This window comes from Balaenoptera borealis, assembly GCF_965194805.1.
Source record: "Balaenoptera borealis genome assembly, chromosome: 3".
In the NCBI taxonomy this organism is placed as follows: domain Eukaryota; kingdom Metazoa; phylum Chordata; class Mammalia; order Artiodactyla; family Balaenopteridae; genus Balaenoptera; species Balaenoptera borealis.
Genome location: NC_138866.1, coordinates 160,145,241 through 160,157,392, shown reverse-complemented (window position 1 = coordinate 160,157,392; position 12,152 = coordinate 160,145,241). Strand labels below are relative to the sequence as shown.

At 43.0% G+C, this 12,152-nt stretch overlaps 1 protein-coding gene across 2 annotated transcripts in view; it reads left to right on the top strand.

Moving 5' to 3' along the window:
* Positions 1-12,152, top strand: part of PRKCQ (protein kinase C theta) — a 153,443-nt gene that overhangs the window by 35,273 nt on the left and 106,018 nt on the right. Inside the window, exon 1 of one of the 2 annotated variants that reach the window (XM_082387148.1) lies at positions 11,254-11,986. The exons of the other annotated variant lie outside the window; for it this stretch is intronic. The gene's annotated coding sequence lies outside the window, so the exon portion shown is untranslated. Of the gene's footprint in view, positions 1-11,253; positions 11,987-12,152 lie in introns of those variants that run through there. 2 annotated transcript variants of the gene reach the window in all.

Here is a 12,152-nt window from a genome sequence, read left to right as displayed (position 1 = left end):
TCCCCTGCATCGGCAGGAGGATTCTTAACCACTGCGCCACCAGGGAAGCCCAAAGCTTGGCATTTTCAATAGGTCTGCTGCATAATCAAGTACTCCTTTTTCTTTTTACCATTCTTTTTCTTCAAAGAAACAACGTTTTTAATGTCTTCATATTTTGTGTGTGTGATGAATACAGAAAAGCCCCCCTTGGAATGTGAATAATCAGCAGTTAGCTAGTTGCACTCACTCACTGAATGCTCGCTACTGCACGTGAGGATGCTGCACTGTCCAAAATAGCAAAATTAGGACACGTCACAAATATTAAGTCTGATCGAGCCGAGCGTCTGGCATCGGGTGGTGTAGGCAGTACTAATATTTTCTGTAGGAGAAAATCTAGTCATTTGTTCAAATCATATTCCTCACTGAGGGATATCTACAATCAAAGAAGAGCACAGTGGAAAGATGAATAAATAAGGACCTAGGAGACCTGAGTCCTAGTAACATTTCTTCCACCAATTAGGTAGATTTGATCACTTGCTTTAATTTCTCTGACCCTCAGTTTCCTCAGCTGTTACAAGAGACAGCAGACAGTTTGATCACTAAAGGCACTTTCAGCTCTCAAAAAGAAGAAAGAAAAATGAACAGATCAACTAACTGATTTGTTCACAGATTGATTCATTCATAACCGATGTATCCGTGTACGTATTCAAAAGACACCTGCAGTGAATATATTACATGTCAGTTACTGTGCTAATCGTGGCGGCCGAATGAGAAGGCAGTATGGAAAAGAGAGACGCGTTCCCGCAAGTCTCCGAATTCCCTTCTTGTTGCGGCGCTAGAATTCACTAAGCATGGGGAAGTGATGAGAGACAGGGAGGAAAGAATAGGGGGGAGTTCTCTTGGCATCACCACATTTAATGTATTTATGTAGAACAGAGCTTCTCAGCCTCAGCACCATTGATGTGTTTGTTGTGGGCAGCTGTCCTGTGCATTGTAGGTTGTTTGCAGTATTTCTGGCCTCAATCTACCCAATGCTGGTCCCACCCTCTCCACCCATTGTGACAACCAACAATGTCTCCAGACATTGCCAAATGTCCCCTAGAGGCAAGGTTGCCCTGGTTGAGAACCAGTGATTTAGAACCCCCTCAGTGCCAGGCACTGTGCTAGACGCCAGGCAAATAAAGATGAGAAATACACAGCCTGGTCTTGAGGCCTTTATTCCAGGGCAGTGCTTCTAGAACTTAGATGGGCAGCGAGTCAGTGGAGGACCTATTGAAACCCAGATTGCAGACACCCGCTTCCATAATTTCTAATTCAGCGGGTCCGGGTGGGGCTGGCGGGTTTGCATGTCTAAAGCGGTGCTGGTGTGATGCTGGTGGTCCCCCAGGATGACACTTTGAGAACCGTTGGGCTCGGGGATTCCCATCTCGCAGGTGACGGGTGTCCACTGCAGTTGTGGCTGAGAATATACATGTTCTCGCCTCACCCGTTCAACCAGTGTTTCCTGAGATTCAGAGTAATCTGTGGTCTTTAAATTGAGAAATTAGACCCCAGATGGGCTACTAAACCCACAATAAACCTGAAAGGTCACAGGAAGAAAAACCAGGGGAGGACCTCCTAAGCCGGAACAGTGATGAAAAGGTGCTTAGTTTCATCCTCTTGATTTCATTCTGGATTAACAGATGAATGGGTTGTTCATGGGCTTGTCTGGGTACCTAAATAGTATCTAATTTCAGTTTCCATGGATTCTAAGCTCTGATCGCAAACAGGCTTTTACAAATCACTCATTTCTAAGGTGGGGACATTCGTGGGCAATGAGAGACGTGGGTGGTTCACCTAGACCTGCGGGCACACATCCATCCTGGAGCGTCTGAGCCCCTCTCGGCCTCCTTGGCCTCCTCCTGGTCTCCGCCCCTGGTCTCCCTTTCCCTTTATCTCCAGCAGTAACTTCGACAGCAGTGCCTGTCGTGCTGGCACACGCAGGGCTGTGTGTGTGTTATTCTTCACAAAACTATTAGTTCATCTTTGGACTGAACATTGCTATTTCCACTTGCTATGGCGATACTACCAAATACTGTATTTTCTTTGAAAAGTGTCACACGCCCTCGGGAGGAAGTGGGGTGTGGTGTTTGAACACCACTCGGGGGACAGGGGTGTTTCGCTCCCGCCGTACCCACAAGTGACAGCCCGCTTTGCAATTCTTGTTTTCTCTGTCTCAATGTTGAGTCCACACTGACGGGCCACGTCATTTCACTCGCAGGATGAACAGCAAGAAAGTGGAGTCCGGGCTGTCAGAACCTCTTCTCTGTTCCCCTCTAGGCAGGGGTCTGCTTCATTCTGAGGTCCCAAGGCTTATTTAGAACAGGGACCCTGTCACATTTTTGCATCCAGCACCAGGCTTTATACCTAGGAGGCAGGTTTAGCAAATACTTAGTGAGCGATGGCAAAAAAACAAATGTACATGTCACTTCATTTCCTTAGCCAGTAGTTTAGGTGAGTTCTAGGCCATGTCAGATAATCCACTGAGTCAGTTTTCATCATCGGTAGTTGATTTCATCAGGGAGAATTTCCGAGGTTACTTTGGAAAAGTCCTATATGATGTTATAGCTACCTTTTCCACCAAACACTGTTGTAAACATTTCATTTAATGGTTAATTCATTTAATCCTCCCGACAACTCTATGAAGTGGGTCTGTTATTTTCCCCATGTTGCAGAAATAGAAACATAGTCGCACAGAGATTAGATCACTTGTCTATGACTATGCAGTTGGGGAAGGCTGGTGTTTGTACTGCGCCCGTCTCGTTGACACGCCTGTGAGCGCCTGCCTGTGTCCTCTCCTTCCTCATGGTATACTGCCATGCCAGGCCAGGGAAAAGGGACCATGTGGCCAGGGACTTCAACTTGACCGTCTCAGTCAAGATGTCCTTTGACCGGGGCACGCTGGGCCCTGCCTCTGATTGGACGCCCCACATCCATTCAGGTGGGGTGTTTTTCCTACCTGAGCACCTGACAGGCAGAACTCTTCCTCTGATGCATTAGGAAGATTCCAAAGTATCCTGTGTCTCATTAGAGCTACTGAGTTAATAAGACGGTAGAGTCACTGAGAAAATTGTCTCTTTCCCCCCAACTTTATTGAGATATAATTGACAATTAAAAGTTGGATATATATTTAAGGTGTACGATCGGATGACTTGATAAACGTATACACTGAAATAATCACCACAATCAAGCTAATTAACATATCCGTCATTTCACAGTCACCTTTTTTTGTGTGGTGAAGAGTGTCTTTTAAGAGGAAAATTTGACACAGTGAACAGAACCATCATTAAATTTGCTTCCTGTACCAGACAGCATCTTTGGACTCGGTAAGTGGTTACCCTACCCTGGGTAGAAAGTAGTGCCGAGGAGACCGACTTCGTACAAAGCAGTGAGCATCGTCTGCTCTAGACTTTGGCCCCAGGAATCCTAACTGATACCAGCCAGCCACCAGTAAAGGCATGAATGGAGAAGGCGCAGAGGTAAACAGTACATGCTATGACCCCCTGGGAAAATTACCCAGGTCAGCAGCTTTGACCTCACTTCTGAAAGAGAGCTTAAGCTCTTCCAAGAAACTTCAACTCCGTTTATATTACGCACTCTTTAACTCTTCAAATTATAGCCATGGAGTAGAAAGACCATTAAACCACAGGTTCTGACAAAAAGAAACGTCAAATTGGTACCCAAGGTAACTGAGCAAGTAGGCAGTACAGAGGCTGCTGGGAAAGCCTGTCTGACAGCTGTCATGGGTCCTTGCTAATTAGGAACTGGTTGAACAGATGGAAACAATCTATGGAGAACTCTCCATGCTTTCACTTCCTCCCTGGCCTAACCTTAAAAAGCCATTTTCTAACAAGGAATCATTGACTAGTTTGAGTGGAGGCACTTAACAACCAAGGCTGGAATCCAGGTTCTATTCCTTACTAGCTGTGTGACCTTCAGCAAGCTGCTTACCCACTTAGGCCTCAGCTTTCTTATCTGTAGAATGGAGCTAATTATACTTATCTCACAGGCTTGGTGAGAAGGTTGAATAACACAAGCTACAGAAAGCTTTTTGCAAAGTTTTGTGAACTGTAGGAGACCTAATAAATAACCATCTAGGCTACGCATGTGCTTGGAACAAATGGACAGATAGATCAGGAGTCAGGGAGATGGAGAAGAAAAAAGTCAACTTGACTAGTGATAAAGGCTGGATTGGTGGATATGGCCAAAGTGTCCAAGCAAATCCGTTGGTCGTTGTTCATAGTGTCATAGGCAGTACTGGACAAAGGCTGGCCTCCCAGGACTGGCAGATTAGCCCCGCCCCGCTTATGGCATGGCAGAGGGGAGTGGAGAAACATGGTCTCTGAAAGTCGCTAGATCTCCCCAAAAGAGAGGAGGGGGCTGGACTGGGCAAGCATAGTTTAGTCTTCTAAAACTCATCCGTCAGATAAATCGCTCCTCTTCTCATGGGGAGCAGGAAAGGATTTCTGGATGAGGTAGTACAGAAGTGAGGTCCTTGAAAGATGAGAAAGATTGAGGGATGGCAACTGTGTATGCGTGGAGCTGGTAGAGCATCCAAGCAGAACGAAGGTGTAAACAGAGCCATCGAGATGGATTGTCGGGGTGTATTCAGAAAACAGGCTGAGTTGTGTGGTGTGTGGTGTGCGGTCGGTACTTGATGCCAACACATGGAGGCTTTTAAATAACAGATTGAGTCATGATTTAATTCAGCAAGGATGTGCACAGTTGAGTATTTGTATAATGTGATCAGAGCTGTGTTTTCGTGGGACTGTCTATTCATATCACACATTAAAATTAGTGTCAGAATATTAATAATGCCATCCCAGGTTCTTTCTTTCCTATATTTCAATATTCAATATTTGTTTTATTTCTATACTTTTTTTTTTTTTTTTTTTGGTGGGAGAAGGGATATGTTCTATTAGTCTGCTCAGGCTGCCAGAACAGAATACCACAGACTGAGGGGCTTAAATGACAGAAGTTTGTTTTCTCCCTGTTCTGGAGGCTGGAAGGCTGAGATCAAGGTGCCTTCAAGGCTGGTTTCTGATGAAAGCCCTCTTCCAGGTGTGTCGATGGCATCTTCCCACTGTGTCTTCATGTGGCAAAGAAAGAAAGAGAGCTCTGGTGTCTCTTCCTCTTCTTATAAGGACACTGTCCTAATGGATCAGGGCCCCACCCTTATGACCTCATTTAACCGTAATTACCTCCCTAAAGGCTCCACCTCCAAATACAGTCCCATGGGGGCTTACGGCCTGAACATATGAATTGCTGGGGACACAATTCAGTCCATAACTGGGGTTGGGGGGAGTCTTGTTGACGTTCGCAGGTAGGAGGGCATTACTAGCTCTGTCACAAATCCCCCTTCCTTACTAGTTGAAGGTTAGGCCTCTTTCCTTTTGTCATGTAGCATATATGGTCAGGGTTATTTTAAAATATTATCTTCATTTCATACTTAATATTTTAATTCACTTTTGAGACCATATTTAGGGGTGAGAGGCTAATATTTAGTCTGACTCTTTATTGTACTACTTTGTAGACATCTTAGCAAGGGGATAAAATACTTCCCAGCTGGTTACAATCTTTCTTCCGTGCACATTGCAAGGCAAATTAATTTTTTTATTATAGCTTTTTTTCTACAACAGTAAGTCATTTTATTCAGCTGCCACTTTTACCTAAGAAACCTTTCCATCTCTAAATGTGAAAGCTATAAGCTTAATTTGCCAAAATTTGCCTGATGTTTGATTTACCAAATTTTGGCTGAGCTGATGCGTTTGGAACCCATTGAATGTTTTTTTCCCTCATCCCCAAGCTTACTGTTGATTCATTTGTGTTTTCTGTATTTTCTTTGAGACTCCCCCTGTGTCCCTAAGACACCTCCAGCTAAATTATAGCAATAAAAATGCCATCCAGATTTTTTTAAAATAAAGAAGTATGCTCATTCTTAGTTCACTTGCTGCAGAGGAAGAGAAGTTGTGATATGTTTTAGCTGATGAGAGTATAGAGAACTTCTCTTGCTTTCTGTTTCTATGGAATTTTCCCCCATCCGCTTTTGTTAGGTGGTGGCAGTCCTTCAGGTCACCATGAAAGTATTTGGTGGCTTTGAATTGTGGCAGGTGAGTCAGTCTAGATAAGTAGGTCAGTCAGCACCAGGGAGGCAAGAGACCAGAATTCTCCATTCAGTACTTAATGGCATATGACCTCAAGCATGCCACTGAGCAGTGATTATGTAGGAGAAATCCTGGTGGGGCCCTACTATGTCCCCCTACTTGACCATCTCCCTGCATTGTCACTACCTGCCAAAGAGAAATGAGATCACACTTAAAGGTGAAAACATTGAGCTGTAAGGGTAAAGATCCTCCACAAATTTAAAGTACACATTAGGATGGCATTTCGCAGTTGGGATGGCAGAAGCGCAGAAGATTGGATGGACACACTGATAGTTCATTGTGATGAGTGCCAGCATCGTGAGGACTCCATTAGGGGAAAATAAGTGCTGTAGGAGAGATACGTGGAGGGTTTTATGGGAGCTCGGTGGCAGAGCACAGAGAAAGGTCGCATAATTCAGCCCAGATATGCTCCTAAAAGACTATTTCCATTCTCTTCCTACCCTTTTTTGGTACATACTAATAATGACCATAAAGTACACTAGAAAGTATATCAGTTACAATAATAATAATAATAATAATAACTAACATTACTTTGAGAGTTTACTATGTGCCAGCCCTGTTCTGAGCACCTCCATGTGTTTTCCCATTTCATCCTCATAGCCCTTTGAGACAAGTAATAGTATTATCACCATTTTCCAAATGAGAAAGCAGAGAGGTTAAATAATTCCTGCAGTTGAGCTCATAATGGCATCGATTCTCTGCCTGTAACAATGCCTGGGATGTTTCCTTTGTGTTGATTTCCTCTGTAACTGTCTGCCGCCTGATCGGACCATAGAATACCCTTGCAGGTAAAAGAAATGCATGAAGATTAAAAGATGATATAAAATGTTGCTTTTGAAAATTAAGTTCCTTAGCAAGAAGGCACTGAGCATCAGCTCAGTATCGGACAGAGGGATTAACCCTGGAGGTACATAGATGATTAAGACATGGTCTCTGCTCTCAGAGCCCGAAGTCTTGTTTGGGAAGACCAACAGGAACTAATACATCGAATAAAGCGTTATAGGGAAGTACGGCTGTGTGAGCATTTGGTCTCCTCCCCAGCCCCACATTCCCCAGAGGAACGTGGTAACAGAGGAACGTGCTAACAGAGGAAACCCCTCATCACAGCTAGAGCCCAGTAAGTAAGGCACCTGCATGCACTCACTCTGGAGGGTTTTTGCTAGACATACTGCAGGTGAAACCAGAGGGACTTCTATAGGTTGAATCCCACCCGTCTTCTGAGGATATGAGTAGATCCCACCCTCTTCAAGGATTATGTAGGAGAAATCCTGGTGGGGCCCTACTACGTCCCCCAAATTTGGGGGCTAAGAGCTGAAGACAAAGACAGAGAATGGGAGGTACAGGATTTACCCCACTCAGACTTTTGAAATGGCAAAGGTGAGGCGAACAGATATGACAGGTGCTGTCTCGCAGGGTACCCAGGGAGCCATGGGGGGCTGGGGTGGGGCGCTGAGTAAATTCCACCAAGATGCGTCGAGGGAGGCTGATGGAGGTGAGGGAAGAAGAGCTTCACAGAGGAGGTACAGACTGAGAGGAGCGTGGAAGATGAGGAAGCGGGGGTGGGGCAGGTGGAGGATGGAGTGAGATAGGACGGCAGTCCAGGGAGAGGCAGCAGTATTGCTAAGAGCCTGGAGCTCCGAAACAGCATGACAAGTTGGAGACATGGCAGTAGTTCTGCATGATCCTAGGGAAGATCCTTTGGGACTGGGAGTGAGAGGTGACAGGACTGGGGAGAGAGACAGGTAAGCTGCTATGATGGGTCCCACGAGGGATGATGCAGAATCCAGCCAAGACCCCAGGGAAGGAGGAGAGGAGATGGGGAAGGAGAAGGGCAGGTTGGATGTGGTGGATGAGAGGAAGGGTGATGTCTAAGCAGGGTGCTAGGCTGGGAGTCATGGTACCAGTCACTGAGCTGGTAAAACAGAAGAAGAGGAAGATTCCAAAGGCAAGACAGTGAGTTCCTTTCGCACCTGGCAGGTTGGGGGTCCCCAGGAGCTGTCCAGGAGAGACTGGATGTGTGCTTTTATTCCTCAGACGAGCGGTCCGTAGAGGGACCCGTGTGTTGCCAGAACAGCCTGAGCTGGCCCGTCAGTCTTACTGCACACACTGTTTGTTGTAGAGGGCAAGACTACTGTGATTGGCAATAAAGAGATTATGAAATTTACACTCCAGAGAGACTGGGGGAAGACAGTCCTGCTAGATGCGATTCCTTTCTATTTTAGTACCCCTTTTCCTTTACCATCAGCTCTGCGCACAAAAAACCAGCCCACAAAAATCTATTATGTTAATTTCATCTTCATGTGCCTATTACACATCTTCTTGGCTCTTGAGATTTGCATATATACACATACATATATTGATACATACACATATGAGTGTTCAACAAATTTACGCTCAGAACAGCATTGTATGGAAGTGTATGATTCATGTTGTCCTTGCCATTGTTAGGTAAGAGCATTTCTAAACTATTTGCTAATTGCACAGGTAAAATAATATTATTGTATTTTATTTTAAATACTTTATTATACTTTAAATTGAATATTAATGGATCCTCAAAGAAAATGCATTATCAAGTTCCAATGTTATTTTTTTCTCAGCTATTTGCACCAAAATGCAAACTTTCAGGAGAGCTTAAATACTACAGAGTAAAAGATGTTTTCTTAAGGCTCTAGCCATTTCCCTTTAGTAAATTGAAACTATGCTGGATTACTTCAGATTTTACTTTAATATTTTATTATATGAATTCTCAGTTTCCTAATGTATATTCTTTATATAACCTCTGAATTTATAATCTATGCCTTGAAATGCCAATGGCGTATTTCTTTATTTTGGTTTTTAAATTATCATATGGCAAAATTGACCTTTGTTTTGGGTGTATAATTCTGTGAATTTAAGTCTAGATTTCAGTAACTACCACCGCAATCAGGCTATAGAACAGTTAGATCTTCCCCCAAAACCTGCCCATGTCACCCTTTTATAATCATACCCTGTGCCCTACTCAAACCACTGGTAACCACTGATTTTTTTCTCCATATAGTTTTGTCTTTTCAAGAATGTCATATAAATGCAATCATATAGTATCCTGCTTTGTTTTGCATATCTTAAATTGCTCACAAGGCTGAATATTTTCCTACAAACTAGTTACAAGTATGTTTTTTGTATTTTGTATAGTTTGTGTCATTGCCACTTATTTAGTTGGGTCATGGGTAGTGGTTTTGGGGGTTTTTTTTCCCTACACATTTGTGTATGCTTATTATGTAAGAATGATGCTAACTTATTTTCTGTTGCATTTACCGTAGATATTTTCCTTAAGTCTTTGCCTTCGCATTTTGTTATTTTCTTTAAGTGTATATGACCTTACAAATAGTAATATTGTTTGATCTAGTAATATTGGAATTCTCTGGTGATCTAGTTTGATGCAATCTTCCTAAATTAAAAAAAAAATGTAAAAGGAGCTTATCACAGCATTATTTCTATTATGGAAAAACTAGACACAATCTAAATGTGGAACTATAAGACTTTAGTAAAGCAGATAATGGAGCTGTCCCTCAGTGGGCTATCATGCAAGAATTAAAAGGATGCTTACAGAGATGACATAGTAGCTTGGATAATTTTTTTTTGGTAAAATGTTAAATTAAAAGTCAGATACAATCTCTTACACACAGTATGAGCACAGCATATAAAACAAAACCACAAAACCCATTAATTAAAATAGACTAGAGAAAATCCATCAAAATAGTAACCGCGATTTGCTTCTATCGGTGGAACTATGAGGAGTGTTTTACCATTTTTGTGTATTTTCTTCATTTCATGATGATTGCCTATTACTGTTACAGAAGGGGAAAAGATTCTGGGCAGCTCAGCAATAAAATGCTACCTTTTGCCTTTAAAAGGCACCCCCTGAGCTTGAGGCTTTATTGAACAACGTGTGAGGTTAAGCACACAAATGCCAGTTCTGCTTTCTAAATGTCAAAATGTCAGATCCCGTCACTGTGACTAGACCTTTAGAAAGAGAGACAGTGGCTTGACTACCAGACAGATGCATGCATTGGGCAAATCATCAAAATGCTATTGGGTGAGGGGATAGGGCAGGCGAGTCTGGCGAACTGGGGAGGGAATCAGGATGGCTGTGGATAGGAAGTCAGTTGATGTCTGAGCCAGCCCTGTTGGGGGAGGGGGTTTTGCAGTAACTCTGTTCCTTACTGTGATAGAACCACTGGGGACACTAGAGCTTTCGGTCTGTTCCCCAGACAGATTTTCCCAGGTGCATGTTGAGCTGCTGTTGCCTAATTCTGAACCCAGCCTGGAAATAGCAGAGTGACACATCCATCAGTAAAGGTCAGAGTGGTTGTGACTCGGACTTTATGAGTCAGTGATCCCTCGAGGCTCAAGTCAGAATTAATTACTTATCTTCACTTGTGTTAAGGAAATCTTCCAAAAGTCCACACATGGTAAATACTCGCATAAATGATGCTAGTTCTTGGTGATTGTTCCTGATTAGTGGAGGAATATAGATTTGTTTGAAAGATCTACGTGGTCCAGGAATGGGGGTCTCAAAGAAGTTTTCTCTGGAGAATTCTCAGCTCTTAGCCAGGCTTCTGCCCAAGAGTTCTAAGCTCAGAGGGTGAAGGGGGCCCCCTAAGGACAAATCTGGAAGTCATCTAGCTGCTAATTCAGCAGAGTGACATATACAGAATGTGTTTTCAAGGCTAAGAACTCCTGACAAGTCATGGTGATTCCATAACCATCTCCTTTAGTTAAACCTGCTGAACTTCAGGAAATTGGGACTCTCTTAACCTCCATGAAATTAACAGCAGTGATCAAGAGCCCCTAATTTGTCTCTCTGTTTGTTCAAAAAATACCCAGGCTGCCGGCATTCCAGAGGACTGGCAATCTTTTATGGCTCTGTCGGATTCAGGGTTACGGGCCCAAGATTTCCAGTTGTGTCATTGATTCTCACATCTGGTATCCTGTTACTCTGAGTAGTTTTCTTCCTTCACAAAAAGGTGAAAAGATGGCTAATGCCTTCTTCTTGATATCTTTGGCTTGCTTAAGAATGTTTGGGAAAATTCGTGAGGCAAAATCAGTTCAAGAGAAAGAGGAAGCAAAGACGTAACTTTATCACTAAATACCAGATAATAGTTTCAGATTAATGGAACCTCATGGAAAAGTAGGTTTAAAAAAGGGTTGAAGTAAATGGACAAAACAAAGACAAGGAAGGAACAACAGATGAAGAATCAGACTGGAATCCTGGAATTTGTAGCCAACACTACGATGATTTTCACCGATATGTCCAGGAAAGTGTAATTATTAGTTCTTTGGCTTTTACGAAGTACTTTGTTTATCCTTCCACAATGAAGTGGTATTTTACAGTGGTCAGTGATTTAGGGTTTTTAAGTGGTTCGTAATATTCAAAAGCTTAATTTATATATATCCATATGTATATGTGTGTATGTGTGTCTAAAGTAAACAGAGATCAGCTGCTGAATAAATATCCAGAGCTAATTCCATCACACACATAAATAGCCCATGTAGGAATTTCGTGGTGTCATGTTCAACTGGTGTGACTAAAATAGACTCACTGTTTGTAAACTCATTTTCTTATTACTGTGTGTTGTTTCCTGGGTAACTTCTTGAATAATATTGATAGAAGAAATAAAATGTTGGAAAGCCTCTGCTTCTCTCTGCAACTATTAAATAAAACTCCATTCGATTAAGAGTGGAACTTAGGTCTAACTGACAAGGTTCAACAACGGTGAAGTCCAGAACGCCACTTTCTTTGGCTAGTCAGCCTGTGGTTTGGGGTGAGCCCAATAATGTACTGTGCAGAAGGGGAAGTAAAACATTTGTTTGAATGGATAGTTGAGCCATTTGAGGCTCTGGCTGTCAGCGATAAAGCACTGGTTAAGTGGGGATGGGACACCCACAATAATATATTTTACAGCCCCCAAACAGCATTTGTCTTTTGTC